The sequence below is a fragment of the Daphnia pulicaria genome, chromosome 1 (genome assembly GCF_021234035.1).
Source record: "Daphnia pulicaria isolate SC F1-1A chromosome 1, SC_F0-13Bv2, whole genome shotgun sequence".
Classification (NCBI taxonomy): domain Eukaryota; kingdom Metazoa; phylum Arthropoda; class Branchiopoda; order Diplostraca; family Daphniidae; genus Daphnia; species Daphnia pulicaria.
In genome coordinates this window covers 10,475,956-10,483,578 of record NC_060913.1, presented here as the reverse complement: position 1 = coordinate 10,483,578, position 7,623 = coordinate 10,475,956, and positions in this window count along the sequence as shown.

Below are 7,623 nucleotides of genomic sequence, written 5' to 3'. Positions count from 1 at the left end.
TTTTCCTCCATTTTAATAACTTGAAAGAAGCCCGCGAAAAATGAAATTGAAGCAAAAGAAAAAAAAAACTTTTTAAAAATATAAAATAATGTTATACCAGTAAACGAAGCGGAAAAAAAAAGAAACAAAATATGAAACAAGCAAAAAAAAAATTTTACATTCATTTGTCTTTGTTTGAGTCTTTTTCATGTCTTTCTTCTTGAAATGCAACTTTGTCTCTAAAAACCAGAAAATCTCGCATTTGTTCAATCATTCTCTCCTTTCATTTCCAAAACCAATAAGTGACTTATTAATAAAAAGAAGAAAGTTTTAATCATTTAAGGATCACCACCCGAAAAATAATCATCCGAAAAATTTTGTATTCCTTCCGCGAACGCGGAAGTAATAGACATCCAACTTTTTTTTTTTTTAATCCATTTGATATTCTCCCACGACAACCTTAAATCATTAAACAATATGGGCCAACTCTATATACACGGCCGTCTGAAAAATATAAAAAAACATCGGGTCATCTGTTAGTGAAATAATAAGTGACTGCCTACCCGACGTCTACCATTATTTTTCCTTCTCCACTTAATTCCCTCTGCCAGTAAACCCGTGTCAGTGAAGGGTATATGTAGGCCTCTAACGATATCCATCTCCACCAGTAGCCAATATATCCTACACTGCGATCTCGCGAGCAAATGGTGGGGAAATAAAGAAGAAATACCGGGAGAGGAATCGTGGCTTTGACGTGGCTCAACATTCCTTTTTAGACTCCCGTTTCTGGATGTATAAGCTCCTCTCTCTATAGATCCCTCCTCTCCTGCACTATTGGTTGTCTCTCTCCTGTTAGATTCTTTTGCTGCTGTTTTCCCTTTTTTTTCTGTTGTTGTTAGCCAGATGATAGCAGAGAGAAAGAGCGTGTGCGTTCGTGATGGGTTGTGGTCCTTTTTCCATTCTCTTTTTTATTATTATCTCTCTCGACTCTCTCTCTCTCTTTTTACTACATTATTCTCCAGTGCATATATATATAAATATATAAATATCTAGGATATTCTATTACACTCGTAGATATGGTTATGGAATCGTTCTATCATTCTGCCTATCCTGCTGGTTTATTGTATTCCCCGCCGCCATCAGACTCGCTCTCCTTTATTTTTTATTTTTATTTTTTTATTTAATCTTGAACCAATAGCGCGCCAGTTGTTTATGTATTATTCAACCGAAAACTGTGGACTTTATTATATTGTCAGGTTGTTTTTATTTTTATTTTTTTGTTTGTCTCTTTTTGATTGTGTCGGGCGATTACTTTTTTACGCCTTTCAACTTTGAGACCTCTATATCTCTCACATCTCTTTTTCGATCGCTTCATTCCTTTTGTTTTGAGATATATACGCTCGGATGACTTTCTGATGTGTTGAAAAGTCTAGATAAAAAGATCCAGCTATATAGATGATGATGATGGCGCGGAGGTCGGGCGAAAAAAGAAAAAAAAAATGAAATTTCAAATGATTGGATTTGACGCTGATATCAACTCTGTCAACTATTTTCCCGTTTATTTTGTTTGTTGCTTCTTTTTCCACTTTCCTTTATTTGATTTTATATTCTCCTCTCGCCGAATTAAACGTGTATAGTCTAAACATGGATAAATCTAATAACGAGTTCAATAACTACACGCAATATTATGTTCTTATACACGGAGTGTATTACATATAGAGTCTCCGACGCTGTTTTATAGTTAAAACACATAAAAAGAATCGTGGGGCCAAAAATAACCGGTTACGTTCTCTGTGTCTGCTTTTGAAAGCCGAACGCCAATGTTTCTCCCACACCGCCAATCGGGTGGGAATATAATTGATTCAATCTGCGTCACCAACGCGAAACTTTCGATCGTAACTTTGTTTGTTTGGGATATTTCTTCATTGTAAAAACGTTCGATCGAATTGAATAATATCCAATCAATGCGCGCGGTCATCCTTATCAGAAAAACAAAAATTTGATTTTTCATTTGATTCGATTTGGGTTTAAGTTTAGTGTTATTATATCTTCGACTTAAAAAAAAACGGGAAACTCTTGGCCGCGGCCGCCCGTTTCAAATGAATAAAAAATTGACGCCGGTATTTCGTGACCAGAGAGCGCGGCCGAGGTGCTGGTATACTGGCCCGTCGTTCATATTGTCTCTAACTGGGACTGCCTTTCTCTTCTTAGATATATATATCTCCGCTGGCCCATTATTCATTAGTGCGCGCCGCTGAAACCGTTGTTTAATTTAACAAGAACTCACGAAGTGATGCCGTTCTGCCCGCCGACATCTCATCTGTCTTATCCTCCCCTCTTTCCCCCTGTTGTTTCGTAATAATACACCGAGCGGCCTCAAGTTGAAAAGGGACAATATGTAAGGGCGAACGACATTTCAAGCGAAGCCACTGGCGATGTGATGACAATGTACAGCAGCCGGTTGGGAAAAGAATAGGAAAGTTGGAAAGGAGAGAGAGAGAGAGAGATATGCTGACGTCAGAGGCCCGAAGAATAATAAGTCCAGCGTGAATTCGTGATCGGTTCGCGCTGCTAGCGACTATCGTTGTCGCACACAATTCCAGTGAATTGACTATAGAACGTATATAGATAGACTTCGAGCGTCAAATACACAAAGAGCTCCGAGTACAGAGAGAGGCCCCCTGTGTGTGTGTACATAGCCGCTCTTCATGTTCAAGTGGGTTTTCTACGAAGAAAAAAGCCAAAAATCGTAGTAGTAATACCAGGCGCGATTGCGTTGCATTATACACAGGACAACCCCGATGTCGCCATTGATGTAGTATAGGGAATGGCCAGCATAGTAGGTGCCCATCACCGGACTGGACAGTCGTGTGTGTGTGTGGGAGGCGTTCACTTGCGCAACTGGCTAAACTATATGTACTTGTTATATGAATTGTTGGTCACAAAAATCCGCTGGAAAAGACGTACACCAAACAATGTGAGCACATCACAGCAATACATTCCACCGGCGGATGTAGCTATATTTATAGACCGCGGGGTGACGTCGGAACGTGACGATGCATCACTCGGACAACAACCTACAACCTTCATCTCCAACAACCTCCCTGGAGTATACAGTAGTATAACCTTGCGGGAATTGTATATATCTACAACGTTCTTTTACAGTTGGTCTGGAATAAAAATACAAAACCCTCCCGCGGTCATATTCGAATGTTACGTCAATCAAAGACTTTGTGTACGTACACATTTTCCACCCAATTTTCGTCAGGGAGGGATTTTTTAAAAATGTAACTGAAGATTTTCATCGAGGAATTGGTAGATTGGAAATTTATGAAATCGATATCCAGTCAAGTCCAGTCAGTCATAGCATACGGACATGTGATGGGCATGTATAGTAGATACTGCGGTGCTGTGTGTATAGTACAAGTCGTAGGTGGTTGCAGGAGAGAAAATACGACATCAAGTTACGTCAGATGCAGCATCAAGGCGCACACAGCGCAGCAGGACCCACACACACACACACGGGTATAAAGCGTCAACCGTTCGGACTATTCTGATAATCTCCCGAGAAACAGTGAAACGGGGAGAACCACCGCCAATCAATGATTCATTCCATCATCTTCCGAGTTTTCTCTGAGTTCTCCCGCACGAAACTTGGCGTTTTCGGGAGGGCGCACGCCGGTACGGCTGACGTATTATTATAGGCTATGCACATTGCTGGAAATGCCCGATTGCTATTTTCCTTTTTTAAAATCTACTCTAAGTTATATCCCCCCAATGAAAATAGCGGGAATGTCCTGCACCGAGTTGGACAATTATATGCGCTCCCTTGAAACTGGGAAATGTTTGCCGACGGCGCGGGAAACTCGGAACTTTTCAAAAGCTGCGGTTCGCTCTTGGAATAAGTTTATGATAGAAAAGAAGTCAATATCGTGCACGCTAGCAGTCCACATAAGTGGCAAACTTATTCACGAAAATCTACACGGCACGAAGAAGCAATTATAATCAGATGTGATACATCTAAAGTTACTCTATATCTTATGCTATACATTTTTATAGCTTATAGCAGTATAGTCAAATGTCGCGTTTCTTATTGCGTCATAAAGAAAATAACCGCCACGAAAGAAAAACAAAAGAAAAACGCGGAAAGAAACGAAGGAAAGGGTAGAAAAGTTATGATATACGATGTTAATGCGAACGCCTCGGGCTGCTACTTTTATATAGGCGACTCTTGTCGTTACTTATATTTCTTTCCAACCCCCCCTCCTCTGTTTTTCATTGGGTTTTTAGACAGAAACACATCAGAGTAAAAGTTGATGATATCAAAAAAAACAAAAGTTGCGACGAGTGCTGGTGTTGTATAAATATAAACAGAGCAGCAGCAGCAGCAGCAGCAGCAGCTATATGAAAAGGAGATGGCCGGCGCTAACAAGTCACGCCAAAACACCCCAGCCAGCCACAACCACAAGCTCAGTAAAACGAACGGACTCAAAGTTTCGTTTGGTGGCTCTTGATTCTTTTTCATATAAGTTGCTGCGCTCGTGATATTTCGTTTAGATTCCTTTTTTTTATGGGGGCTTATTTCTCCCATTTATACATCAACTTGACGGATGCCAGCAGGCTCTGCGTGTTTTGTGTGGATAGAGAGCCGATACGGAACACGAGCGCCACTGATGCTTCATCTTCTCCTTTGTGTGTCCGGTCGGCTGGCAAGTGAAGTGACGTAACTACAAAAAAAAAGAAAAGTATGTGTATAGTTGACACAATGACGCCCATTCTCTACAACACACACAATAAAAAAGAGAAAAAAAAAAGAATCAGAAAAGTGGGTGACTTGGCTTCAGCAGTTTTCGACACACAACTTCCAGGCTGAGTAGAACCGCGTGTTGTATGAGATGGAAGCGCGCGTGATGGTCGTCTCACATCGCGCGGATGCGTGACTCGGGTCGTCGGGATCGGACCGCTTTGCATGTGCAAAGGAGTTTAGAGAATTTATTTTTATTTATTTATTTATTTTTTTTTTTTTCAAATATTTGTTTCATTCCGGGATAAGAATTCACGCACGAAGAATTCAATTATATATTAGAACTAACCCGGCAACACATTTCGGGCTACCCCGTTGGCAGCCCGGCAACCAGTTAAATCTAATCCGATCGAATGAAATGCAGCCATAACAACCATTTTCGCTGGATAACTCTGCTGCTGAGAAAAAAAGGGTGTGGTTTATTATTGCGGCACACAGATAGATAGATAGATAGGGATAATATAATCATAAGTTTATATAGCGCGCTGGTGAAGAGTTTGGCATGCTGGGCATCAGCAGACCATGTTTTTGGCCAGCTGCTTTATACGCAGATATAGGCGCAAACACGTCGAGTGCTGCTGCTGTAGATTCGGTCGGGTAGAGAGTGATGAAACATATTTCGTGAGTGATAAGAAAACGAGTGAGAAAGAGAGAGAGAAAACAAGGCGTGAATGACAGAGCTGCTGGACGTGTAGGCACTTGATGGAAAGTGTGTGTTTTACGCCAGGTGTTTCGATCGGGAGTCCCGAGGAATAATATATGTAACACGTATGTACAGCATTTCTTGGAACCGACTGGTAGCATTGCGCAAGTTTTTTTGTTTTTCGGCTCTCGTGATGATCGGCAGAACATTTTCTGACGTTGATTGATTTTTCTTTTCACTCTCTGGTTTTGTGTGTGTGTGACTGTGTGTGTGGAGATCATTGGAGTGGATTATACGACGAATGACGTCATCTGCGAATCTGATTTGTAATTGAAGAAAAAAGGGAAAAAGGGAAATCCGTGGGGATAAAACAAAAAACGGGAAAAAGTTTTGGACGGAATCGGCCGTGGATTTTTATATATGCACGGCTGTATCGATTCAGCTGATGCGTCGGCACACGCCATTTGGTTTGGTGTAGGCCCAGCAGCAGCACCGTGGTTACACACAGTTATATCTATAAGAGGAGAGTCGTGTCATCAGCACGATTCTATTAAGACCCGGCGGAGAAACGATTGAGGCCATCCATTATGATGATTACGTTATAGTTGTGACGCGCTTCTTTATAGTTAAATTTTCTTTTTTTTTTTTTCAAATTTATGGCGGGAAAAAGGAAAGAAACTATTGCCTGTCAGGTGGTATTCCCTGGCAATGATCGCCAGACGAGATCGAAATTGAAATACATAACCAAGCGATCAATTTTCTTTTCTCATCATGGAAATCCCTTCCATCTCATATCCACCGAAAAAACATAATTTCGATTAATGTCTAAATCAACATTTGGTTGATTTATCCACCGCGTGTATAGTTATTTATATTTATCCATCTCTTTAGATTTTTTGACTTGCAAAAAAAATTCCCGCTCGCCCAGTTGAGATTTATGAAGTGTAAATAGCCGCCGGTCAGATCTTTTTCCTTGAGCTTTCATCTATTCGAATCCAAACCAGAATAAAAATAAAATAAAATAAAATAAAATAAAAGGAAGCAGCAGCAACTCCGATCTGCCAATGTAAATGTTGGTATAACGCGTTGCGCGAATTGTGAACCGCGATTCCGGCGGGACTCAATGGCAAAGAGCTTAGTTATATATATAAAAGACTATAAATATAAAACGCAGGTCCTCCGGCAAGCCCTTCCAGCTCTTTTATAGATACTTCACTTCTCTCCTTTTTCTTTCTTCCTGGCCCAGCAGGGTTTACCCACTCACCTCTGCGCGAGTTTCTTTCTTATTCCGTCTCTCTTGCATCTTGCACTTTCCTTTCATCTTTCCATTTCACGTCGCTATATGCGCGTCAGAGTCGCGTCTCTCTCTCTCCCGAAGTTTCCCTCAACCGCTCATTGGGTGTAGTAGTACTTGCTGTTCGCATTATAGACACACAACCCCGTGCCGAGCGAGAGTCTATATAGCAGGCGAACAATCGATCGGCGAGCGCCGCAATGTACTGACAGCACACACACGGCACGTCGTCGTCGTTGCGGTTTTGATTCAATGCTGCTGGCGCATCCGCAAAATTGGCAGCGTAGGCTACTACTACATATCTATTTCCATTTCATTCAAGTCGTCGCAAAGTCACAGCGTTGTGGATGAATGTCGCTCATCGCGTGTCTCCATCAGCAACACAGTCAATACATACGCAGAGTGTGTCCACCATTTTGATGGGAGATTTTCTTTTTTCCCCTTGGCTGCTGATCAATATGTTGCTGGGCGATCGATTGATGGGCTCTGTCGGATGAAAAGGAGGTGACAAAAGGATCTAACCGGAAAAATCTTTCAAAAAAAAGGGGGGAAAGAACATCCTAATCATCATTGCATTGGCTCCTTTTTTATTTCATTATTGCCATTAGTCTGGTAGCCTAAGATTTTGTACTCGATCAACTTTTTTATTTCTTCCCCCCTCCCAGCAGCTTCCTCTCTATTCTCTCTCCCTCATCTGACAAGAGAAGATGAGAAAAGCAAATAATCTGCCAGCCGAAAGATATAGATGAAGAGAATACAGCAACTCGCTGCTGCTGCTGCACTGCAGAAAGAAGTTGATGGATCAGCTAGCTAGACGCGTACATATACATCCGGTGGCGATGAGAAAGGCGCCGGAGTTGCAAAGTGTGTGTGTGTGTGCATAGCGCACTGACGCGGCTCTCT